This window comes from Pteropus medius, unplaced genomic scaffold (assembly GCF_902729225.1).
Source record: "Pteropus medius unplaced genomic scaffold, Ma_sr-lr_union100, whole genome shotgun sequence".
NCBI lineage: Eukaryota > Metazoa > Chordata > Mammalia > Chiroptera > Pteropodidae > Pteropus > Pteropus medius.
The window spans coordinates 3,457,055-3,484,487 of NW_024349225.1; the positions used below are offsets into that span (position 1 = coordinate 3,457,055).

The 27,433-nt window shown below is 35.3% G+C and overlaps 1 pseudogene; it reads right to left on the reverse strand.

Annotated features, from left to right (window-relative positions):
• Positions 1–11,154: 11,154 nt before the first annotated feature.
• LOC120617819 (uncharacterized) lies at positions 11,155–11,269 on the reverse strand (annotated as a pseudogene).
• Positions 11,270–27,433: the final 16,164 nt, after the last annotated feature.

A 27,433-nucleotide genomic window follows, 5' to 3' on the forward strand; every position in this document is an offset into this window, starting at 1 on the left:
TGTACCTTAACATAAGTCATTACCTAAATTTAGCTAGTGGATAAGAATTTATCACCTGCAGGTTCTTGTTAAACTACTCTCAAAGTCTTTTTCAATCACTTTCCAGTGAGAGTCCCCTGCAATCATGTCTTCCATTAGTTTAACCAAGCTATATCATATTGCAATTTGTAGTGCTGATTTTAATTTTTTATAGCACTGAACATATGTATTTATTTCCCCTTACTACACTACAAGTGTTTTAAACTAATTATTATATATCTCATTCTTTCCTTATATTTATCTTTTATTACAGCTTTATGGTTTCTCTTCAGGAGATAAAAAGTAGACTCTCAAATAATATATTCCAGTTGTTACTGACATTGCCCAGTTTTGTTGTTGTGACTGTTCAGAGCAGCTGAATTTTACCAAATGCCAAATTTCTTCGCCTCAATCATTTTTTTAATGTAATACCACAATTCCTTCTTCTCTCCTCAGCCACTAAGACAGTGAGTTCCTTGGGGGCAAAAACCCAGTCTCATTCATCTATGAATCCCCAATAGTTAGCACATAGCGTGGCATATAGCAAGTGCTTAAGAAAACTTAATCGAAGACCAAAATAAATTAATTGACTATCCAAAGGCATGGTGGAGCACGGCTCACATCTTCCTCTATACGAACAGCTTTGAACTTGATCCTGAGAGCAGTGGCTTCCATGGAGGTGTCACAAAGTTTGACTGCGCTTGCTCCATGGGTTGGGTGCAGGTGGCTGTGCTGTGGGCTCTGTGCTTCAGTGCCAAAATATGAAAAGGGTACGTCATTCTTCTTAACTTCCTTTCTCTTGTTATTACAGAAAGTCCATTCTTTCCTCGATGGGAAAAAATAAATAAATTTGTAACATTTTATGTGCCTTTTTAATGTATGTGGTTTATAATCTTGTAATTTATTTTCCTATGTTGTGTTGCAAGGCAAAAAAGGCCCCAAACTTAGAAGAATCAGTTTCATGTTTGTGACTAAGAGAAGCAGTAAAAAGTAATATGTTACTGAGCAGGATGCTGGATCAGCCAGGGCTTAGGAACAAAGCACAAAGACACAGAAGAGGGACTCACTACGGTCATATGAGGCAGAAGATGAGAACTAGGTAAGACTCAGTCAGAGAGACATGATTAACATGTTTTACTTGAGTCTGAGACAGCAAATTATTGACATAGAGCTCATTATGTTTTTCTTGATTTGCTTCCAGAGTCTGAAGCAGAAACAAGCACTACACATAGGGACCAAGTAGATCCAGGTATAAAGGTTGGAGAAAGGCAGTAAAAAAGGAGACATGTAGGACATCAGTCTTTTCATGCACCCTCTGGTTTCCTCACATTCATTTGATCCCTCTGGTTGTGAGGCTCGTTTGCTCTATTTTTCTCTTCCCACATATATACACATGTATGGTGCTGGACTCTTTCCTTACCAGGCTATTCAGAACCTCGAACATTCTCATGGGATCAGAATTTAACTTTAGTTATAGTATGTAATAACTCAAGACAGTTCTTTGCTATTAGAAATTTAATTCTGAAAGCACTAACATTTATTAATCTTATACTGGTTTCCTTATAGAACCATAATCCATATAAGCTGCCAATCCTTCAGTTGATTAAACATTAGAAGCTTAAGTATACAGATGACTTCAGCTTAATTTCTGTAGTAAGTTATTTTATGTAAGAGGTAAACTACTTTCCCAGAATTTAGCTGAACTTACTTTTTATCATAGTTCAATTTTTCATGTTGATTCATACTTAAGCCTCCTCTTTTTTGGTTCATTCTTTCCCTGCAGAATTTTGACCTCATTCTTCCATGATGAGTCACAAATTATTTATCTTGGAATTTTAAATTTCTGTGGTTCAAAAGATTTGAGTAGTAAGACGATTTTCATTTCTATAGACAGTCTCTCAATAAAAGCAGCATTAATCTTCATATTGCTAACCTCCTACCTTGTGCGTTTTTTTCTTAACAAGATAAATATTTACTTGTGGGTTACCATAGCCCTCCTAATTTCTCTTTTCATAAAAATTTATTTATACACTTCATAAATCTTATTCAATTCTTTATTAATACTAGTTACCAAGGGGGAATTCAAAAGTAAAGAATGACTCAAAGCCTCCCTTCCAATAGCTTATCCCCTAATTGGGAGTATAAAAATATATACACACATGAAAAAGCAATAGAAACAACAACAATAATAAACATTCTTGTGGAACTGTATTATTTCAAGAGATATTTTCTTATTTGGTCTTACAATGATCCTGTGAGATGGATGTTATAATCATTTCTATTTTACCCATGAGAAAACCAAATATGAGAAGTTGAAATGATTTATCCAAATTCCTTTAACCGTAACTAGAGTTTGAAATCAGTCTTCTAACTCCAAAGCCTACTGCTTATCACATTATCTCTTAAAAAAAAAAAAAAAAAAAGTACATTATTCTTTGTCCAAGTCACCCACATTAACTAGCTTTAGGATCTGAGGCAAAAGAAAAGCACTCTAATTATAATTTATTGATATTTTTATCACTCAATACTAAATGAAAGGGAAAAGTATATTTCAAAGAAAAGTTGGGACTCGAACTTTTGACAAGGAGTGAGAATGGAAACCTGAAACGAGAAGAGGGAGGGGACATTCCTGGGTGTAGGCTAACAAAAGTAAAGTGCCGGTTTCAATAAAAGGCACGTCTTATGCAGGACAGTGGGAAAGCTTCCTTACCTGAAGTAAAGGGCTCATGATGAGCTGTAGAGAAAGATGTTCTGAATACATAGTCTGGAGACAAATAATAGCATTGAATGTTCCTGAATGCCGGGCTGAGGAACTTTATTTTATAGGTAATGGGGAGCCTCTGGAGGGTTTTATGCTCAGACGTGGAAGATCAAATCACTGTTTTAGTCAGACTTTTCATGGGTCTGGAAGCAGAGAGATTGGCTAAGAAGCTGCTATAGAAATCCAAGCATTAGTAGGTGATGACCACCTGAATTAGAGGAGGACAATGGGGTTGAAGAAGAAAAGAACCAACGTGAAACAACTTTGAAAAGAAGAGACAGGACAATTTGGCAGCAGAGTAGAAACAAAGTAGAAAAAGAGTCAAAGACCACACTAGATAAAGGCACTAACTGCAACAAAGAAAGACTTTAGTGAAACTACTCTGGTTTATAGAGAAGGAAATCTAAGAAATGACCATTGTGAAGCCAGCAGCAATGGGCATGGTCTCAAACGCATTAAAACAATTTTTTTGAACTGAGATTTATTATCTCTCTATTGATATCTCAAACTTAAAAGGTAAGAATATCACCTTGGGTACTTTGGAAGGTTATAACCTTCCCTTGACTGATAAGAACAATAAACAGCAGCTTGACAACTTTCTAGTTGAAACCAAATCATAAATAACCTCTCAAACACATTTTACTCAATAATCGGGAAATACATTTAGTCATAACAAATTGTCCCTTTCTCTTTCTTTCAAAGCAGTCAATTTCTAGAATCATGTTTGATTATCGTATTGTTACTGTATTCCAGTTTATTTTATGCACAGAATTATAGTCTTTATCTTATCTTCCAGAGTCCTAAACTGAAGAGATTGTATGGTATGAAGGAACTACAATATACATTTATTCTATACCAGCGGTTTTAAAAATTTTGGTCTCAGAAACCCTTTATGGTCTCAAAAATTACTGAGAACCCAAGAGAGCTTTTGATTATATGGTTTATAGCTATTGATATCTATTGATTTGATATCAAAACAGAATATTTAAAATAATTATCTCTATATTCATTTTAAAATAGGAATAGTAAATTAATTATATGTTAATATAACTATACATTATAATGAATATCACAATTCCAAACAAAAAGAATTTAGTGAGAAGAGAAGTATTATTGGACATATTTGCAAATTTCTTTAATGTCTGGCTGAAGAGAAGATAGATTGTACTGTTTCTTTAGTCAGTCTATTTAAATAGATTGTTTCAGTTAAAGCATATGAAGAAAATCCATCCTCACATAGATATGCCATTGGAAAAAGAGGAATATTTTAATAATCTTTTAAAAATTACCTTTGATACCAAACGAAACCTTAACAAGTGGTTGTTTCTTAAAGGTAAGTTGAAATGTGGATTATGAAACCAAGTATCAATAAACTTTTTGTGCTCTTTTATATTTGAATCCATTGGTCTGTCTTATATGCAAGTAGATCTTTTACCCATGCATGATTTTGTAGCATAATATGTTTCCCATTTGGAAAATATTGGTTCATGGAGCTATACAGCTCCTTAAAATGTTCACACATTTAATTATAGAAATGATATGTCACATTTGTTAATATTACTACCAATCTCATCAAAAAGCCTTTAAGTATTTGGAAGTTGTCAAACTTACAGTGGTCTATATGTTTTCTAAAATTCTAATTTTTATTTAAAACTTCAAATGTTATTGGCAACAACCACTGTTAATTGTTTTGCTCAAAGTGACAGGCTCACTCTATTCATTTTTTTGAGAAAATGAATGCCAAATATTAAAGTCTAAAGAACCATAATTTGTCAGTTGGTCTTTCAGTGAAAAATGGTATTTCATGAAAAATGTGTATAGTTTAGTTCACAACTCAATTACACACATGACATCATCATACCGCAAGGAGTATCAGAAGTGTTTTATGTATTCTACTTGCCTCACACAGAATATTAAAAAGACATATATTAGAGTTGAGATTTCATAAATTAATTTTTATGACCTCATAAAGATCATTCTAAGTGACATTGACTTTTCTTTTTAATTGAGATTGCATGGTAATAAAGAATTCAATAACTATAATATCAGTATCGATACTAATAGTAAAGAATACAATGACTTCCAGTAATTGTTAAACAAATAATAGACAAACAATACCTTAGTATTATTATGAAAACATTTTGTGTTGGTGATCTTCTGTTAGGATTTGGGGGACACCCCGGTACCCATGTATCACATTCTAGCTACTGTTGATCCAGAGCATTCTGATAATAGCTAATGTTTATGGGCTCTTCCTATGAGCCAGGTCATATTCTAAGCACTGAATTACTTTAATTCTGAATTTAACACCTTTTTTGTTTTGATGACAAATATAAATATGCCAAAGGGGAAGAAGATAGACTATAACATGAAAGAGATCTACAGTATATACTTTTAAATAATATGCACTGGTAAACAATAAAAATGTTAACATTTTTGTAGGACTGTGAACAGAATGAAATTTCCCCAGTTCTTAACATTAATTCCTCCCGTTGGCAAAGGAATTAACCAAAGGGTTTAGAGAAAATTATTCCTACTTGGTGGCATAGCAATTTTAGGAAGATTCATTTCCAATCTTCGAGATGTTTACATAAGCTTAGAACCGAATTCCAGTTCCGGCTTCACTATTTAAGTGTTGCATAATGAAAATCATTAACTTTTGGGGGCTTTAGAGAGAGAATTAGAAGAATTTTAAAGCGCATAAATGACCTCAGGCCTGTGTCCATTAAAAGGAAACCCAGAGCTTACTCAAATTCTAAGCCAAGGGTTATTAGGAAGGGCTGTTGGGTCAGAATTTCCTCTATAAAAGTGGCTAGTAAGTGCGCCTTTGGTACTTTTGGGCAGTGAAAATAGAAAAGCCTTTTAGATCCTATGGAGACATCAGTGTGTACCAGCCATACTAAACTAGGTCTAACCAATAAATGAAAAACCAACAAATGAAAAACTAGTTTCTCTAGACTAGCACTATATTATGTCCATCTTATTTACTAAACTTAGTTTCTATATCTGTAAAATTGGTCTAATAAAAGTGGCCTAAATAATTTACGATTATCCGGAGTTGGCAATATAGTGTAATTCTAAGACAGCATGTTCGTGGCTAGAACTGGTTGAATTACAAGTCATTTTGATGTCATAGAATCTAAGTAAGAGTAAAGGGTAAGAATGATGTGCAAGAGTCTCAATTCAACTTCTAAGCTTTCCTGCAATTATCAATTTTCATTTTAATCTGGGAATAAGAAACATAATATGTCATCGGTCATCACAATGGCTGATAGAAAAAAAGCCCATAAGAGTAAATACCGTAGCGTAATGACATAGCATTCTCTCACAGGTCAGCAGAGGGTGTCACATCACCAGTCTTGTTGTCATTCAATAAGCTCCTACAGTTGCAGAAGAGATCTTCAATGAACAAAGCATTTTAATGAAATTCATCCATGACAGCTGTGACTCTTCTTCTTTTCCTTCCATTCATTCAATAATGTTTTGTTTTGATTTTCAGAACTACTTCCAGACATCTGTAGAAAATTAACATATTGCCACATAAATAAATTAGGTTCCTGGACCCAATTCCTCTGTGTGTGTGTGTGTGTGTGTCTGTGCACGTGTGTGTGCGTGTGTGGACTTCCCCACACCAACAAGCAAGTCTTGGAACAAGCAAGGTGTGGAGAATTTAGCTCAATTCTGACACTATCTACCTGGAGACAGAATTAGATTCCACTGAAAAAGAGCTCAGTCCTACAGGACTGCCCTCCACTTCAGATGCCTGAGCTTCTGACCAAATGGCTACAAACTGGAAGTTCCCTTGATCCCTTCCTTGGGCTCAATTAGTTTGCTAGAATGGTTCAAAAAACTCAGGAAAACCCATTTGCTCACCAGGTATTAAAAGATACCAATCAACAGCCAGATGAAGAGATACATAAGGCGAGGTCCCAAACAAATGAGCCTCTGTCCTCATGGAGTTTGGGGCCTGGCACAGTGGCACATGGAAACGTTCTGGTCCTCCAACCTAGAAGCCCCCATCCCCCTTTCAGGTTTTTATGGAGACTTCATTACACAGGCATGATTGATTAACTGATTGGCCATTGGCGATTGAGTCAACCTCTAGCCCCTCTCCCCTCCCAGCAAATCAGTAGGTAAGACTGAAATTTCCAATCTTCCATTCATGGTTGGTTCCCCTGGCAACCAGCCCCCATCCTTAGGTGCTTTGCAGAAATTACCTCATGAACATAAACCCAGTTGTAGTGAAGGGGCTTGTTATGAATAACAAGCCACACATTTCACCTTTATGGCTTTGAAAATTTTCCCAAAAAGAGACCACGTATCATAACAAAAGATGCTCTCATTGCTCTTATTGCTCTGTAAATGCCAAGGATTTGGAAGCTCCAAGCCTGGAACTATATAAACTACAATAAATATATTTAAAGTTATTAGCATATATTTTACAAACATGTCCTTATTTGTTTCTCACTGTCACTAAAATTCACTCATTTTAAAATATGATTGAATAGTGTTTCTCATGCTTTTCAAAAGAAACAAACAAACAAAAATTACCTCAGGAAAAACTAGAATTTCTCGTGTAATCAAGAGCATTGCAGAATGTAGTGATAAAGGAATTTTAAGAAAAGTGGGTATGTTACCAACAAACAGGCAAGGTTTTCCTCTATAAAAGTCAAACCAATTATTAAGAGACATGGCTTATACCACACAGTTGCATTTTGGCATGACATGTAGAGAGCTGGTAAAGGCTCACGCAAACGGGGCAAGTATGCCAAAATTCTCTGGGTACACTAAGACAACAGACGTGACGGTGAGGTAAGTAAGGAGTGAAGAACAAGGCTGTAGGAGAGTTTTTCATTTTAATTCTTTTTAATGAAAGAAGATACATTAAGAACATTTAAAATGCTTAGCTGGAGGCAAATGCAAGAGAAAACAACTTGCAATTTTTTTTTTCAAATCTAAAATAATTAGCAAAGTAAAGAACACGATTTGAGGGAGAATAGTTGGGGAAAGCTGTACTCTTCTCATTCTTTTTGGAGACCAGCGGAAACTAGAAAGCTGGGCTTATGCATCCAAGGTCGTCATGCCTAGGATCTGGACACATGTTCCCACCTACTACTAACAACTCCAGGTGACTGTAACGCGATCAAATTTAGCACTCATGTGCTTTTTTTTTTTTTAATGCCAGTTCATTTTTTTTTCAACTATTATACATAATTTTTTTCACGTTATTTTTTTATTTTCCCCTTCCGTTCTGGTAACCACTAGTCCATTGTCCATGTCCATGAGTCTGTTTGTTTGTCCTGCTCATTTGTTGCTTTTAGGTTTATATCCCACATATAAGTGATATCATGTGATTTTCAACTTTTTCTGTCTGGCTTATTTCACTCGGTAGGATTATTTCGAGGTCCATCCATGTTGTTGCAAATGGCAGTATTTCATCTCTTCTTATGGCTGAGTAATATTCCATTGTATATATGTACCACAGCTTCTTTAGCCCATCATCTATCGTAGGACACTTCAGTTGCTTCCATGTCCTGGCCACTGTGAATAATGCTGCTATGAACATCGGTGTGCAAATACCTTTTTGAATATGAGTTTTCAAGTCTTTGGAGTAAATACCCAGTAGAGGGATCGCTGGATCATATGGTAGATCAATTCTTAGTTTTTTGAGGAACCTCTATACCGCTGCTACTCATGTGTTTAAGAGAACACGGAAAGCAAGCATTTAATAGACAAACATAACTCTGACCCACTGAGTCATGACTTCCTTTGACTACAGAAAGAATTTTCATCAGCTTGGTTATTTTACTCCTCAAATGAGCCTGGCAATCTAGATCCAGAAGTTGGGGCTCAGAATGAGGCATCCCAAGATATGCCTCTGTGATACGTGGATTATTCTGACCTAAAGGCAATCAAGATCCTGTGGGCTCCAGAGAAATTTCTGCCCTCCCTTCTTAACTACCTAGAGGAATCTGAATTAGGGGTTTTGCCTGTAATAAGAGATATCAGAAATCATCTTTTTTTGTTGTTAACCTATGTATAGCAGGACAATGTACTCATTACTGATCAGCCGCTCTTCCTATCATCCTGCTGTGACTCTCTCTCTGCAGCATCTAGGTGACTACTTCATCCTTAGCTCGGAATGTCGTACCTATCTCATTTTCTCTTCCTGTCTCCAAACCTCTCATGTTCGTGGGGTCTCTGACTCTGTCGTGGCAGTAGAGTTCCCACACATATGTTGTAATTGAATTTGGTTATGTTCTATTGTTAATCTATCCCATGTCCATTTAATTCTTAAGCCAGCTGAAAGAATTTAGGAGGGTAGAGGAAAGTTTCTCCCTCCACCCCACAAGAAGCAGATTAGGACAATTCATAAGCTTCTGAATAAAGGTTAATGTTTCCAAAGGAAAGGAATCTATAAATATGGAATCGAGTTTTGTTTTTCTTTTAAACATAACTTTGAATTCAGTCATTCACCTAGATACCCAAAGCCAACTTAAATAATATATATTTTTTATCTATTCAGTATAGATAACAAGTCCTGAAAGACTGTGGAAGTATAAATATTAGGTGCTTGTTTATGTGTCAACGATGAATTGATTTATTATATGTTGTCAAAGGCTGGAACAGTTATTTCAAACCATTTATATTGCACTAAAAATCTCCACTGTTATGTGTCTTTAGTATGGATACTGGTTAAAACACACACATACACACACAACTGGGTGTTAAGGGTAGTAGGTAATAAAGAGGCAGGAGTGTGAATAACCTTGTGTACCCTTCAGAAAATGACTGCGTAATAAGGGTGTCCTGCCTTGAAATGGCATAGTTCATTAGATTTCTGAGTACCCTTTTCAGCCATTTCAAAGCTTGTCCATGGTTAAAGAGTAACAACATGATTATTTCCGTTTCCCCAAGGGAATTATCAAATTGCAATATCCTGTTACAGGGATCCAGGCCTCTGACACACATACTAAATAATAAAACCTTGCTCACTCAAAATACGTAATTGTGGTGCATGCAGCTCCATTGTTCCATATGGGGTCTCCGGTGTGCTTTCATAAGTGCTTCAATTTACAGACTGTTTTGAAAAAATGTGGCTTGTTAGTGTGCGGTTCAGAGTTAGTCACCCCAAGATGTGCTTCTGTGGTATGCAGGTTGTTTGATCTAAGGACTGAGGCTAAAGTTGACTACTCCTCCTTTGACTACCTGTATGAACTTAGACAGGAGTCTTGCCCATAATGGGAGATTATCAGAGATAACTTCTTGTGACCTGTCTATAAGGCAGGACAAACTTATATTTACTAAGCATCCGCTCTTCCTATCACCTCACAATAACCTTTTGAAGCCCCCAAGACACCTTACCTCATTCCTAGCTCAGGATGTCTTATACACCTGAGTTCCCTTTCTATCTCTGACACCTCTCATGCATGTGGGATCTCTGACTCTCTGAGGTATGCGGGGTTTCCATACATACATATGTATTAAATTTGGTTATCTTCTCTTGCTAATCCGTCTCTTGTCTGGTTGATTATTAGGCCAATCAGAAGAACCCGAGGGTAGAGGAACATTTCTCCTCTCCCTCATTAGTTTCTAGTATATTCTGTAATGCACCAAGGTATCAGCGAGTTCATACCATGGCTTAAGCACTATTGTCTCAGAAGAACCAAGACATAAACTTGTTTTTTTTCCTCCAGGAAATAATGACAAACACCAACAAGAAAACTTGTTGAATTTGAAGCTCAAGTATGTTTCATGGTCTCCAAACTTATGTTATTATCCTCTCTCCTTCAGCAGCATCTACCCTTCCTTCCGATGTCCTCTGGGACCACACTTTCTAACCCCTATCCCTCAATAAAGAAAGAGAACGGGTCTGAAAATAACTAAAGAAGGACAGGCTCTTTAGTTATTTTCCCCCTTCCCTCCTCTGGTTCTTTGGTTGGTTGAATAATCAAATGGACACGAGACAGATTGACAAGAGAAAACCAAATTTAGTTGTGTGCACACGAGAACTTCATGTGCGTGAGAGGTTCAGAGACAGAAAGGGAAAATGAAGTATACACGACATTCTGAGCTGAGGATGAGGTAAGGTGACTTGGGGCTCCAGAGGGGAGAAAGGCCACCAGCAGCATAAGAGCAGATGTTTGGTAATTAGTAGTTTGCCCTGACATATAGACAGGTCAAGAAAAGTTTATCTCTGATAATCTCTTATTATGGGCAAGGCCCCTAATACAAATTCTTCTATAAAGGGGGAAGGGGGCGGGCAGAAGTTTCTCTTGATCCTGCTGGGTCTCGATTGCTTTTAGCTCAAAATAATCCAAATACCACAGAGGCACCAAAATACTCCAAATACCACAGAGACTTCCAATGACTCGTTAGGATCCCCTACATGTTCATTTACATCAACCTCTTAACTTCTATGAATAATTAAATATTAAACTGATAAGAACAGATACTACACTTGATCTTAGCCAAAGGCAGAAAAGCGATGAATAATCAATTTAATATACAGACGGCCCCTCATTCTAAAACTAATTGTGGGCAATAAAAAGCAGAATGCAAAGGAACTAGGATGAAAAAAGTCAAAGACTATTTGCCAAATAGTCCATTAAAAATAAGATTTAGAAGGTATCACAAGTTAAGTATTCTTTTAGTCTAGTAGGCCGAGTAAAGAATCGAAAGAAAATATATCATTAGAATCTTTTGTCATTTTGCAATCAAGATCATGTATGTACTTTATTTAGGCATTTTTTGTGTGCGTTTCCTATTTTTGCCTGTTATAACTGCCTCTCTATCCAAGTTTTTATTATATTAGTAGCACAATAAAAGGAAGAAAATGAATTGATTGAGTATGTGGATCCAAGCTCATTGGTCACTAATCACTAACGTGTTTTTAATTAACTTTAACTTTGGAAATTAAAAATTTTTTCTTTCATTGCACCAGCCATGTTTCATAATCTTTTTCTTGTTTATTTGTATTCCTTTTTATTTTGTACTATTGCTCAACAGTGTGCTCACCAGACTCCAGAAAGGCAACCAAGGAACAAGTTGTAATAAATAATTTTAATGTTTTATAGTGTAATAATCTGTATATCAATATATAACAGTTGGTAATTTTTTACCCTGAAATTTGCTTTGGTTATCTCAAATGCAGTTATCTAATATATATTGATTACATATACATTTTTATGTCTTTATACACTATAACATTTAAATATTTGTGATTTTTGTAACTTTAATAAAATTACCTTACATCTTATAAAAATAATACATTTTAAAATACTAATTAAAAAAATTAATTTGGTAATCTTCAAGGTCTGGAATAATGAGGAAACTACTTCAAGAATCAAATACGTTTCCAACTCTCTAAAATACCAAACTCAATGCAATAGTACTCTTAGGAGTTCAGTCTTTGCCGTCAGTTTCTAATCTTACCTGGAAACAGATAATGCCTGCTTTGGTTCTGGATGAAAGGGGTTTGTAAGTTACAGGAAGATAAGATATAACATCTTATGATAATGTCACCACATTAAAGCTGTGCACCTAGATCTCTCCCATCAAAATACCATCAGTCAAACAAATGCAAGTTGAAAGTCATTGAACAGATAAAATCTTCTCTGGCAGGAAGAAGAAAAACTTGAGAGATATTGTTTTAAAAGTATTTTTCTAATCGAACACAGTAAGTGCGATAACATTTTCCAACTTATCAGCTTGAAGCCAATGATGTAAACCCAGTAACATGGACATCTGCAATCCTAAAACCAATGTGGAAGAGAGCTGGAGAATATGAATAAGAATTAGGGGAACACAATGAGGCATCTTATGTGCACAATAAATCTCTACCCATTTCCTTCAGTTTAATTGTCCTCAAAGCAATAACTTGGTAACAATGGCAGCCACTGCATGAATCAGGCTTCATCATGCCTTGATAAAGATTTGCAGGTATATCGATCAAAATCTAGCATGATGATATGCATTGCTGTGCTTTGAGTACCATGCAATATCATCTAACATTGCAAGCGCAATCGTCCTGTATTTTAAAAAATATTCTTCATTAATCACATTATTTATAGAATACCTACGATGGATTATGCTAAAGTGTTAGAAACTCATCAAGTGATAACATCCTCACTTGCACTGTAACATGAAGATACATTAAATAAGAATATTCATGGGTTTTTACAAAGAGTAAAGCTGAAATACAAAGTGTTATCTTTATTTTACTATCTTTAACATAGGATAGTTTATAAGAATAAGAAGGGGAAATGCGGGCAGAAAGACTGAATGAGAGTCTATGAGTAGACAAATAACTTGGGTCGCACTGTGATTATAAGAGTAAATCAGTTCAGGAAGAGAGGGAAAGATGGAGCGAGCAGAAGGAAATGGAAAGGGAGAGAGAGGAAAGTGAAGGGGAGTAAGGAAAAGAAGAATAGGGTGATCCAGAAACGACCAACAAGAATCTCTTCGAAAACAGGGCACTAACTTTATAGTATGAGATAGTATTATTTACCTTAAAACACTATAATTAAATTAAAATGTATTATTTACCAAATGGCTAAAGTAAACTTTGAGAGTTGAAAAGGGATTAAGCAAATTCTGAATCTTCAGGCTCAGTAATTACTGGTATCAGTTGGTATTATTTTAATTATTTAACTATAATACAATCAATGACACCAGATTAATATTTTTCATTTACTTCACTTTCTTTTGTATTGCATCCTTCTAACAGCTGAAAAGGTTTCTCATGTCACTGATACAGAGATAAATCACAGCCTAAATGTACAAAATCTCAATTTAAAAGAGCCCCATCATTATCAAATTGGCTATGGAAACAGAAACAAAGAATAATGTTGGTTCTAACGGTGATTTCCTTCATAATAAACAATCTGTTTAAAATATCCTATATATTTTTTTAATGGGACACATGTTTCACCCTAAATTATATACAAGATCGTATTTGAAAGATGTTTGTACAGAATGTAACTGCATTTGTTTTCTCAATTGAGTTATCAGTAAGATTGATCTTAAATTGGAACTCCTAAATATTAAATATTAGGAATATTAGAATATTAAAATCTGTAAATGAAGAAAGAAGATGAAAAGACTTGAAAGGACTGCTCTGTATAAGAAAAGTAAATTGCTGCTTTAGGCAAGATCACCTGTGACGCTCGTGTTCAGTCACCTGAGCCTTTCTTTATTTTTCCTCATCCATGGTGTCTTCTTCTCTGATCTGGCTTCCTCAGCACCCCAGTAAATCATTTTCTTTTTTTTTTTTTTTTTACCATGTAGTGGTCAAACAGCCCTATTAGGAAATTATCTGACTCAGACAGCCACACTAATGTGTATTCGAAAGATTAGGTTTCATTAATTACCATGCCTAGAAGTATTCGCATGAAGAAATACAAACTTTAATATAAAGAAGTAAATACTAATGGTGACATTTCGATCATTGTTTAGTTGAAAGGTTTTGGGAACTGGTAGAGGCAGTGGCAGAGTGGAAAAATTACTAAGTGGTAACTCCTGATGCATTGCACGGAGATGACTAACACATAACCCTTATTCTTTATATCACGGTCTTCCGAATTACCAATACCAGGTGCATGGTGCTGTGAAAGAGCTTCGGATTAAGAGTGAAGAAACCTGACACGCAGTTCCCATTCTTTCTCACCCTCTTTATACGATCAAGGCCAAACTATTCACAACTTCATATCCATAACACTTTTGAGTTCTTTTAGCTGTTTAAAAGAAACCTAAAAACTGAGGTAGTTCATACAGTATAAAATAAGAGAATCATTTCACAATTGCAAATATTAAGGTTGTGGGGGAGGAGAAAACTTTACCCCTCTTGGTTCTTTCAACTGGTCCAGTACTCAAATCTCCATGAGACAGATTGGATTAACAAGAGAAAATAGCCAAATTTAATTATACACGTACATAGGGGACCCCTACATACATGAGAAGTTCAGAGACAGGAAAGAAAATGAGGTATACAGAACATTCATAAGATAAGGCACCGTGGGGCTTCAGAGGGGAGGAAGGTCATTTTCAGGACAATAAGAAGAGCACATATTCAATAATCAGATGTTTTCTCTGCCCTAAAGATAAGTCTTAAAAACTTAGTTCTGGAGATAACATATATTATGGATAAGGCCCCTAATTTGAACATTTTTAAAAGCGGTAAAAGTTTTCTCCTGAGGTCACCGGGTCTTGACTGCCTCCAGCTCAAAATAATTCAGATGCCAAAGTGGCACCTGTTCTGAACCCCCTTCAAAGCGGAACAGAACACAATACCAGCACCTCTTGCCTGAATTAATAGTTTGGCTTCTGAAACTGATCGCATAAAACTTCCTACTGTCAAACACTGTCAAGAGTTCCATTTTTAAATTCAAATGTTGTCATTTAAAATGAATTATGATCTTCTATTCAAACTCTCACAGAGTTTCTGGGCTGATAAAGAATTGTTTTAAAGGAACCGTTCCTCTTTCCAAGGGACTTTGAACCTAACAAAGCTGAATAAGGTAAGTAAATAGGTACTTAACATTTTGGAAACCAGAAAGCAAACCAACCTTAGTGAGTAGGCAGACTCAGCATAAGCATGCCAGTAATATGACTGACTATTAAGGTTTTTGAGATACATCTCTCCCTCTTTCTCCACATTGTCACCACCCCTAATTCAAACGACAAGGTCTCCTACAGTAGCCTCCTGATCTAGTTTCCCCGAATAACCCCTGATCCTTATAATAGATTCTCCCACATAGAAATCTGTGTGAGCTGACTAAAATACAAATCTCATCGTGTACCCCTCTTCTTAACGCATTTCAACTTTTCTCTTAAGATAAAGGAGAGACTCCTTAACATGTTCTATGAAGCTCTGACTGACCTAACCCCACATCACCTCGGCCCCAACTTCCTTGCCTGGTACTTTCTGACTCACAGTCTTTATTCAAGCTTATTGGCTTCTTTCTGATTCTGAACATGTCATAATCTTTACCATTATACGACCATTCCACATAGTTCCCTCTGCCTGAAACACTTCTAAGGTTCCCTTTTACCTAATAACTTTTGCTTTTCCTTCAAATTAACTAAATAGCTCTTCCTCAGGAATTTATACTTTGACTTGGCAAACTAGATTGGATCCCTACATCTTTCATGGCACTTATCACTTTTTTAAATTTGTAAACTTACATGTTCATTGTCTACCTCCCATACAATAAGCTTCACGAGGGCAGGGACCATGTATGTCTGTTTTGCTGGTCTTTTTCTGAGCACTTTACCCAGTGATTAACAAGTATCGGCTTCTCATATGTATTATGGGATGGATGGATGGAAGGATGGATGGATGGATGGATGATTGAAAGATCACTGTCTTCAGATGTCAAATTCCTAAAGTCATTAAACTAACCTGTTGTGCAGTTTTATCTGTTCTAGGGAAGAAAGAAAGATCTTGAGAGAATGGCATTTGGTACAATGGTATAGAGAATAGAAAGTGAATAATGCACAGAATATTTACAGTTCCTTTTTGCTATTCAGAATTTGTTCACCTTTCCTAAGAGCATCCTCTGATTTGAGGAATTTAATCTTCATCCACTGTGTGTCGTTTTGTGGGAATGTATATCTAGGAGGCTGACTGTCCATCTCTGATTGATTGTGGGAGTGTCATCTATCTCCTTGCCTAATTGAATCAGAATCTGTTTCTGTCTATTGCGACCAAAAACTCTGATGCTGACAGGAAGAGGCAATGCACCAGGATGTTCTGGAATTCTGGGAAAGAATGCGAAGGCATCCAACAAACATTGGTTGTTGATGATATGAAGATGAACAAAACATGATCCCTACTTTTGATAGACAGTTTGTAAAGCAAGAAAAATATCTGAAGATATCTGACATTTAGACAAATGAGAACATCTGAGTAAAAGAGTGATAGAGAAGGAACTATAACCTTTGTCTGAAAGGCATTAAAGTTGTTATTCTAGAAGTAGTAATATTTTGAAAAGCAGGAAGATATAAGCTCCAGTGGAAGATAAGGTGACAATATACACGATTTACTTCGACTTTTCAATTGTGTCTACAGCAACTCCCTTTTTTTGTGAATCCTACATATTTCATAATAGTTGTTTAATGCATAAATATGGAGAATTTATGTGGGGGAGAAGTCACTCTGATCTTCCAGAAGGCCATAATTTTGAGTGGAGACAATAGTCTAAATGTTTATAAATCAAATATCTGATAAGAAACTTTTATCCAAAGTATAATTTAAAAACTCCTACAATTCAATAATAAAAAGTCAAATAACCCAATTTAAAAATGGGCAAAAAAAAAACTGAATAGACATTTCTCCAGAGAAGACATATAAGTGACCCATAAGTCATTAAAAGAAGCTCAAAATCATTTGTCATCAGAGAAACCCAAGACACAGTGACAATGAGATACCACTTCACACACAGTAGGATGGCTCTAATTAAAATGACAGACAATAACAAGTTGCATGGATGTGGAGAAACTGGTACTCTATACACTGCTGGTGGAAATGTCAAGTGAAACAATCGCTTTGGAAAACATAAACATAGAGTCATCGTATTTCCCAGCAATGTCACTCCTAGGTGTCTACTCAAGAGAAACAAAACACATATTCGCAAAAAGACTTGAATGTACATATTTATACAGTTTTATTCATTATAGCCAAAAAGTGGAAGTGACCCAAATACCCATCAACTGATAAATGAATAAACAGAGTGTGTATGACATACGACTACAACATACTATTATTTAGTAATGAAGAGGAATGAAGTTTTACATGCTATAATATAGACAAATCTTGAAAATATTACATTAATGAAAGAAGCTGGTCACAAAAGACCGCATATGGTATGATTCTATTTATATAAAATGTCCAAAATAGGCAAATCCACAGAGGCAAAAATTAGGTTAGTGGTTCCAGGGGCTGGGGGGAAGAGGAAAATGAAGAATTACTATTAATGGGTATGAGGTTTCATTTGGGAGTGCTTAAAATGTTCCAAAGTTAGATTATAGTAATTGTTGCACATCTCTGGGAAGGTATTAAAAACTGCTGATGTGTACATTTTAAAGGAGTGAATTTTATCATATATGATTTTATGTCAAAAAACTCTTACAAAAATAAGTACAACATATTTATAAGTGCAAGTCAAATAATATGTACAAAATATAGAGGTGGAGAAAACAGCGTAACACAGAAGACTTTGTGGAAGAGATGACGTTAAATCTGTGAATTACTTGTCTTTCACCCAACCTTACCTGCCAGCACAGTGGGAGTCAGTTCCATCAGGCTTTGGCTGCCCAGATACATAAATATTAAAGAATAACAATTGTATTTAGTTCTGAATGGAAAACACGTTCCAGAACTCTCAAGCATGTAATCCCAGAAATTAAGCTCCAGGCAAATCCAATCTCCACAGCTAATAGAGGTCATTACTGCAGTTCGGATACACCTGAGTTTATCCGCTGACGTATTTTCTTTCTCTTCAAAGACTCACAAGAATTGCCAGAGACAAGAACCCCTCAAATGTTTTATTCTCACAGGATGTTGAATCAGTAGATATTAGAACCCACTTCACTTATCTGTTTATTCACTGCGTAACCAAAACAATTCAGATCTCCAAATATTTGCTCACATACCAAAAACCTAAACAATATTAAGCAGCACACTAGAGACAGGAAGTATCTTCTGGAAACTGTTGTAATACTCAGCACTTTGGTACCATATTCAAACTTTCCTAGGAAGAAAAGTATCTCTTATACTCAGTAATTATAGCAAAAAATTTTTCAAATTTCTTTATCTTCTCTCTAAAACAATATGTTTAAAACAATATGTTTTAGACTGTATGTCCCAGAGTTCATATATACCATTAACCTACAGCATAGTTTTTATGGTACTTCCGGTTACTTATTAGTACTATTTTGTCAATCTCGTACAGTGAGTAAACAATAACATGGAAACCATAATGCAAAACACAACAGGATACTAATGTAGAAATTCTACTGTAACCTAGGAAAACAAAAGCTACCAATCATTTCTCCTTGTGAACCACCAGAACAAAGAGAGAGTGACAAGAATGAATTATAACAAAAACTTGTATCACAAATTATATGTAAATCTTATGACTTTAACATTTCTGTCAGCAGAACTATCATGCCCAAGACCACTGTGACCACAAAAGAGCAGTAATATATGAACCAGAAAGAAATGTATCTTAGACTCAGTGGCCAATCCCTGGACAAAATTGGGAAATCATTTGTAATATAATAGAAGTGTACTGAGTCATAGTTGAGGTTAGCTTAAAAATAATAGAAAGCAATGTGCACAAAGCAGGTGATCCCATGTTTCCATTGACTCACTGGGGTAAACTATATCTTGACCTCCAGCATGGGTGTCAGTTATTCTCTGCTCTGCATTGATCTACCGAATAAGAAGAGGGAAAAGCTTAGAATCTTGAAGGATTTGGAGTGGTGAAGGGGCAAGAGATGGGCCCTTGCAATGGTCTGCCTGCCTGGTAGAATATCTAAAGAAAAATTAAGTATCTTATATTGCGAATGCTTAATTTCCCTTAGTATTTGCTATATGTGCCATTTAAAACTTTTTTACTGAGGTCAATAACAGGGGTGCTCAACCCTCATGAACTAGTACTGGTCTATGGCCTATTAGGAAGCTGGTCACACAGCAAGAGGTGAGTGGCAGGCAAGGGAGCGAAGCTTCGTCTGTATTTGCAGCCGCTCCCCAGCACTAGCATCACTGCCTCAGCTGCACCTGAGATCATCAGGCATTAAATTCTCATAGGAGCACCGGTCCCTGGTGCCAAAATTGTTGGGGACCGCTGCAGTGAATTAGATAGGTCTTAAGCGTGCAGTATAATCGGTTTTGACAAATGGATAAACTCATATTACCTACATTCTATCAAAATATAGAACATTTCACAGACCCAGAAAATTCCTTTAATGCCTCTTTGTAGTCAATCTCTTCCTGCCCAGAAATAGCTTTGCTCTGATTTCCATCACCATCGTAAAGTAGTTTTTCTTATTTTATTTCATATACATATGTATTTCTTTGTGTCAAGGTTTCTTCAATCTATATAATGCTGTTATATGCATCTATAATTTATGCCTTTTTATAGCTGAGTGTTATTTCATCATACATTTGTTTATTCATTCTTCCATTATTGGAAATCTAGACTGTTTGCAGGTTTGGTTGATTATGAATAAAGCTGATATGAATGTTCTTATACAAGTTTTTTTTTAGACATATATTATTATTTCTCTTGAATAATAAACTCAAAATGGACTTGCTGGGTCATAGGGTAAAAGCGTATTTAAATCTTTCAAAAACTACCAGTGTTCCAAAATAGTTCTACCATTTTATGCTCTTACCAACAATGTATGAGAATTCTATCTATGTAACACCTTCATCGAAATTTGATTATGTCTTTTAATTTGAGCCTTTCTTGTAGCTATGTAGTATTTCACATGGTATTTTAATTTGTATTTTCTAATAATTAAGGATATTGAACACATTTTCATGTGTCTATTAGCAATTCATATATCCTTCTTTGTGAAGTGTGAATATTGGTTCAAATCTTTTATCCATTTTTATACTAGGTTAGTTATCTTTTTATTATCGAAATGGGAAATTCTTTGTATATTCTGAATACCAGCCCTTTCTTCAAATATGTGTTTCAAATATTTTTCTTCCTGTTTGTGGATTGGGTATTCATTTTCTTAGTAATGTCTCTTGGTGAGCAGAAGTTTTACATCTTAACATTCGATCTATTGTTTTTTCTTTTAAGTTTTGCTTTATTTCTGTGTCATTTCTAGGAAATATTTTCCCTGAACAAACTTACAGATACATTCTTCTAAGTTCTCTTCTAGGCGCTTCATAGTTTTGGCTTTTACATTTAGGCCTATGATTCATCTCAAATTATTTGCATATGGCCTGAGGTTGAGGTCAGGTTCTTTTATATTTTTCCTAGATGGATGTCCACTAGTTCTAGTACCATTTATTGGGAGGCGGGGGTGGGGGGAATACTTTATTTAAAATAATTGTGTTGCTTTTTTTAGGCTTTTTTGAATTTCTATATAAATTTTACAATTATTTTAATTTCTACTTTCAAAAACTCTGCTAAGATTGTGATTGCCAAAAATCAATAGACTAATTTAGGGACAAATGAACATTTAACAATTCATGAACATGTTACGTCTCTCAACATATTTAAGGTCTTCTTTAATTTCTCTCATCAATATTTAATAGTTTTTAATATAGAGTTTTTACACAAATCCTGTTAAATTTATTCCTAAGTATTTTATGTTTGGGGGTATTGTAAATGCTGTTTTTAATCTTATTTTCACATTTCAGAAACTTAAAAATATAATTTATTTTCGTATATTGGCTTTGATACTAAAACATTGCTAAATTCACTCATAAGTTCTAATAGATCTTATGTAGATTACCTAGAAATTTCTACAAGTACAATGATATCATCTGCAATAAAGACAACTTTATTGTTTCCTTTTTATCTATGTCTATTTTTTTTCTTGCTCTATGTGCTATATAAGACTTTTGGTACAGTTTTGAGTAGAAATTGTAAAAGTGGACATCCTACAAAAGAATAAGAAACCAAGCTACAAACTGGGATCAAATATTTGTAAAAGACATATCTGATCAAGGATTTGTATCTAAAATATACAAACAATAAGAAAATGAACAACCTGATTTAAAAATGGGCAAAACACCTGAACAGACGTCTCAACAAAGAAGATAGACAGATGGAAAATAAGCATATGAAAAAATGCTTAACACCAAATATCATTGGGCATTGCAAATTAACACAATGCCATACCACTATACGCCTATTGGAATGGCCAAAATCCAAAACACTGACAATTCCAAATGCTGACAAGGATGTGAAGAAACAGGAATTCTCATTCACGGCTAGTGGGAATGCAAAACAGTACAGTTACTATGGAAGATAATTTGGCAGTTTCTTTAAAAAAAAAAAAAAAGTATGATCCTGCAATCACAGTCCTTGGCATTTACCAAAATGAGTTGCAAACTTATGTTTATATGAAAACTCGTTTCATATAAATCTCCAGCAAAGAAAATTGGACCTAAAATTTTTCTTTTTAAAAGATTTTGACTACTAATTCTGTTTTTGTATTGGATTTCTATTTCTTCATGAGTCTATTTGGATTAAATGCAATATTTTAAGAATGTATCCATTGCATCTAAATCTTTAAGTTGTTCACAATATCTTATTTGTTAAAAATATCTGCAACATTTTTTCATTTTTATATTTGTTATTTAGCTTTTTTCTTGATCAATTGTCCAGAAATTTGTCAGATTCACTAGTACTTTCATCAAACAAATTTTGGCTACCTTGATTCTTTTTATTTATATTTATTTATTTATTTTGTTAATTCTTTTATTTCATTTTGCTTTTTTTAGCTTATTGAGATGAGTACGAAAGATATTGATAATTGTCTTTTTTTCTGACTATTTTCATTTAAAGATGTAAATTTCCCTCAAAGTATTGTTTTAGCTATATTCTACAAGTTTTGATTTATAATATATTTATTATAATTTGGTTTAATATTTTCTCTAATTTCCATTATCCTTTCTTCTTTGACTCATGGTTTATTTAGAAGTTAATTTCTAAATATAGAGTTATCATTAGGTATATCAGTATCCTAATGTGAGGTCAGAGGATTTATTTTAGTATTTGAATTTTTTTGATGACCTAGAATATAGTATATTTTCTGTAAATGTTTTATGTGCACTAAAAAAGCATGTGTTATTCTGCAATTGTTGTGTGCAGTGTTTCATATTTGTTCATTGAGTCATTTTTAACATTATTATTCCAATAATGTTAAATTATTGGAATGTTAAATTAATGTTAAATCTTCTATATCTTTACTGATTTTATGTGTGTCCGTTTGCTCTATAAATTACCAAGAGAAGTGCATTAAAATCTGCCACTGTAGTTGTAGATTTTTCTATTTCTCCTTGTCATAATGACCATGTTTGCTTTATTTATTTTGAGGTTATAATTTGTTAAGTGTTTCTGCTGAATTAAACCAAGAAGTTCATTGTAATCATTATAAAATGGATTTCTTTAATCTCTAGTAATGTTTTTGCTTAAAATTTTATTGGTATAATATTAACATAGCTATAAGCACTTTATTTTGTCATTTGCGAGATGTACAATTGGTTAGAAAAGATTTCTAAGATATACATCTAAGAGTCATTTAGTTAATTTAAATATAGCTTCTAAAAGATTGGCAAAAGTACTATTATGACTTTTGACATAGAACAGAGTTTAAAATGCATTAATGAACAAGCAGAATACTAAGTACAATAAACGGCATGCCCTCGTGTGTGGGGGCGGGGAGAGAGTGTGATTGTGTGTGCTCATAGTATAAAGCTACACACCCAGCTGTTTGGGGTATTTCTCCTAGGTAATGAAATGTTAGTGATTTTTTTTCTTTTCGCTTCTCTCCACTTTGTTATTTTCTAAAATGATATTCTAGGGTTTTTTTTAAAAACATTTTTTAAAAAAATTAAGAAAAAGAGAACTGTCAAATGCATCAAGAGAAACCAGGTTAAATCTGGACTGGAGGGAGCTGCTGACTTTGGCCGTAGTAACGTCCTCAATATCTTTAATGAGTGGTTTCAGGAGAGGGTTTGAGGCTGAGGTTAGATTGTAATGGACTTCAGAGTAGGAGAAATGAATTATTTTTAATTGGTTGTTAAGGACATGAAACATGTATGAAAGACGTGTGAAGGAAAGAGCAGGGTTTATTTTTATTTTTGTTTAGATCGAGAGAAGTGTTAACATATTTATAGATGAAGGAAGGGGAAGAGAGAAGATGAAAACAGAAAGGCCAGCTCTTAGAGCAAGAAAGAGGGAAGCCTTAGCAGTACAGGCAGCGGGCTGGTCTTCTAAGAAGCTGAAACTGGGCAGAAAAAAGGTAAGGGTTGCATTTTGGAAGTTCCTTTCATACCAAGAAATACTAAGGCCAGTACTCTATCTTTGCAGGTGAAAAGGAGGGAAGACTCGTTTCAACTTGTTTAACTTTTGCTTTTTTCCTGAGAACAGAAATAGATGTCCCCAAATCAGGAGCTTGTTTAAAAAGTTAGAAAAATATTGGCTATATCTGAATAATTACTCCATTCCAGTTGCCTTTTGTAATTAGACTCGGGGTCGCTTTCATTTTGTTTCAAGAAGCTGTGACAAAAGACGTGGAATCCCAAGGAGGGAAACAAGGGCAGGGAAATAATCAAAAGGCATTGAGTACTTAGCACTGGTTATAATACAGTAACTCTTTGACATCTGGGTTTTATATATGATGAAACGGAACCTAAAGTGATAAAGCTAACCTAGCTAATAAATAGCAGCACTGGGATTTTATTCTAGAATTTATGCAGTTTCTGCCGTGCCAACCTGGCTACAAATCTGAATTGCCAATGGATAAAACAGTGACTGCTGACCCTAGACCTCAGTCTTCTGGAATTGTAAAGCCAGCTGATGAAGCTTTACAGAAGGTGGGTGAAGAGAACTGGCAGAGTGGGAGAAGTCCTAGCTTCTATTGAAGAAAGCAGGCCTCTAGTCTCAGATTGCCACATACTTTCTATGTGGCCTTGGGCGATTCATTACTTTCTCCAGCTGGATCACAGTTTTCTTATCTGAAAAATGGGACATGTTTACTAAATGACCTAAGACCTATACTAGCTCCAAAATGCAGGACCTCGCTGTACCTGCTCTTTGCATTGAAGGTTCAGCCTATTTTCTAGGACTTTATGTACTTCCTAAATTTCTCGAATAGAGAAGGCTCACGCACAGCACGCAGACAAGAAAGGATAAGATGCAGTCTGTCACATAACAGTTCTGGCGGCAACCAGCCTGAAGTAATCAGCAATAAAATACCTAACAACCAACTTCCAACTGCCTCTCCAAGTTAGGAATTGCATTTGTTAGCACGGACTTTCTTTTTCATATAAAGAGATTTTCATTGCATAGCCTCTGTCCTATTTTTGGTTATGCGTTTTGAGGCAATTCGCATATGAGAGTATCATATAAATAACAGATTTTTTAAATTCATAAGGCAATTATAAAATAGGTATTTAAAATAAATGTTGTGTTCTAAAACACAGTAAAAAGTTTTAAAGAAAGCACATATATTGTGGACTTAAGATGAGCATATACATACACATTGAAGCACAGATTATAACCAGAAAAGATAACAGATCATCTCCACACCTCTCTTAGGTTACTTGAGATCTTCAATGCACTTCAGATGACGTGCAACGCCAGAAGACTTCTCCCAGAAACTCTGCTTATTTGCAGGTGTCTGCCACTGCAGCACAGGTAAAGCAGGGAGAGATTACACGGAAGACCAGGGGTGTGAGGACATCCCCTCTTCAGCTCAGTCAACAGTGGGCCTAAAGAAAAGTTTTAAAGTGTCCAGGACTTTGTGAGAGCAGAATCAGCTCCCAATACAGAGACATCTTCATTGCTTTGGTTTCGCCAAGATGAAATATTTCCTTCCTCTTTCCAAATGTGCTGCCCAAAGTTCCTAGTTGGTCCTAGAGATTTTAATTTCAAATTTCCATATATTCTGATAATCATTTTCAACTTCTGTATTTTCTACTGATGTTGAATAATACAATGAAGAGTTTTCAAATAAGAGAAACCTTGCAGATGACAGCTGTCTCTACTCCCTGTATCATTCATATCACGCCAATGGCAGTTGTGTCTCTGACTCATTCTGAAGCTTATTAGCTGCTGCTAGATGACTATGTGTACCTTGGTAAAGAAGTTTATGACATGCTTGGCTGCTTATTTTTACAAAGTCGCATACTAAACACTAATAGAAAAGGAAAAGACTGCAAATTATCTATTCTATTCTGATCTTTTTAAATAATAGTATAACTCATATCTTGAAATGTGGCCAGATTCAGTAGGAATAGCTGTGGCGGGCCACAGCATTCTTTGAGTGGCCGCGAAGTGTGGTTCTACCCACACACTAGAATGAGGCAGGCAGTCGGTAGGAAGTCCACCTACGTAGGCAGAAAATAATACTAAAATACATGGTTAGAGAAAATAGAAGGTAGTTGAAAGGTAAGCATTAGGAAGACAGAATGCAGCATCAATTACAGGAAAACAGTTGTCATTCCAATATCTGACAGAGCTAGATATCCACAGCATCAGATGCAACTTGGAAGTTCATTGTGGGAGACTAATGATGCCCTGTATTCATTTTGTCCAGCTCAAGCAAAAGGCACTAATCCAGGGAGAACTGGAGAGACCGAAAGAGGCTGTGGGCCACAAAGTGATGTCGATACTTGGGAAGTCGTCAGAATTGGGAAGTATGGTGGAGAGTAACCAGCTCACAGATAATATGTAAAAGCTCATTGTGGAGAACGGGAAACGAGGGGAGAGAGTAACACCAGCAGAAAGGGTGACATTTGCTGCAAAGTCTGAGACGAGTAGCCTATTTATCCAGTTCTTCCTGCCTATAATGAGGATGAAATTGAAGGTTTACATGGTTCCGGCTCTGAGAAAAGGAGGCCCAGAAATCCAGAAAACAAGAAAATTATAACCAAAGCACAGAAAGGTAGAGCAAGCTGCCAACAAATTAAGTGGTACAAGAAATATCTGTGCCAGTCTCTCTCTAGCGTTCTTTTTTTTAACCTCACAAAGTTTTCACCTGGCTTAAATATAACTTTCTAAATTTTGCAAGTAACTATTTTACTATAATAAGAATATAATAAATTTGATTTAAAAAAATCTTTTGTATATCTACCTTTTTAAAAGGCAAGAGTATCCTAATAGATTTTAGCTTCACCGAATCTAAAAAAAAAAAAGACCGTTTTTTAGAACAGAGAAAAATAAATGATATCTATATTCTACTTTAATACTTTACAAGAAAGCCCAGTAATTTCACACGATTCATTTGTGAACATAGAGACATATATTTTATCAACCTAGACTAAAAGCGTGCTGCCTTTTCTTTGCCTGTTTTTATTCTACCCATTTATTCGACAACTATGCTTGGTGGTTACTAAGTGCCAGGCACTGTTCTAGTTACCTGGGATACAGCAACGGATTAAGGGGGAGACAAAAAAAAAAGATCCTTGCTTTTGTGGTGTTTTCATTTGAGGGGGAAAGATAGACGATAACCAGAGACATGGTTTATTTTTCACATGTTAGAAGATAATTAGTACTATGGAAAAAAATTAAAACCGATCTAAAGTATAATGTGGGGAACGGAGGTGGGATTGTAATTTAAGAAAGGATCCTCCGGATAATCTCAAGTAAAAAAACTCAATCATAAAGATTCGAGTGAAGGTTTAAAGTCGTGAAGGAGTTAGCCAAACAGACATCTAAGGGGATAGCTCTGGGGTGAATTCCAGTGATAGAAAGGAAGCCAGAGAGACTGGAGTAGAGAAAAAGGGAAGGAAAGAGGGAGGGAGGAAAGGAGAGATGGAGGGAGAGATGGAGAATAATAGAATTTTGTTTGTTTGTTTGTTTGTTTGTTTTTCAAAAGTAGGATACAATAGGCAGAGCACGGAGTATCTTTAGGGCCATGAAACTGCTCTTTGTGATACTGTAATAGTGAATCCATTTC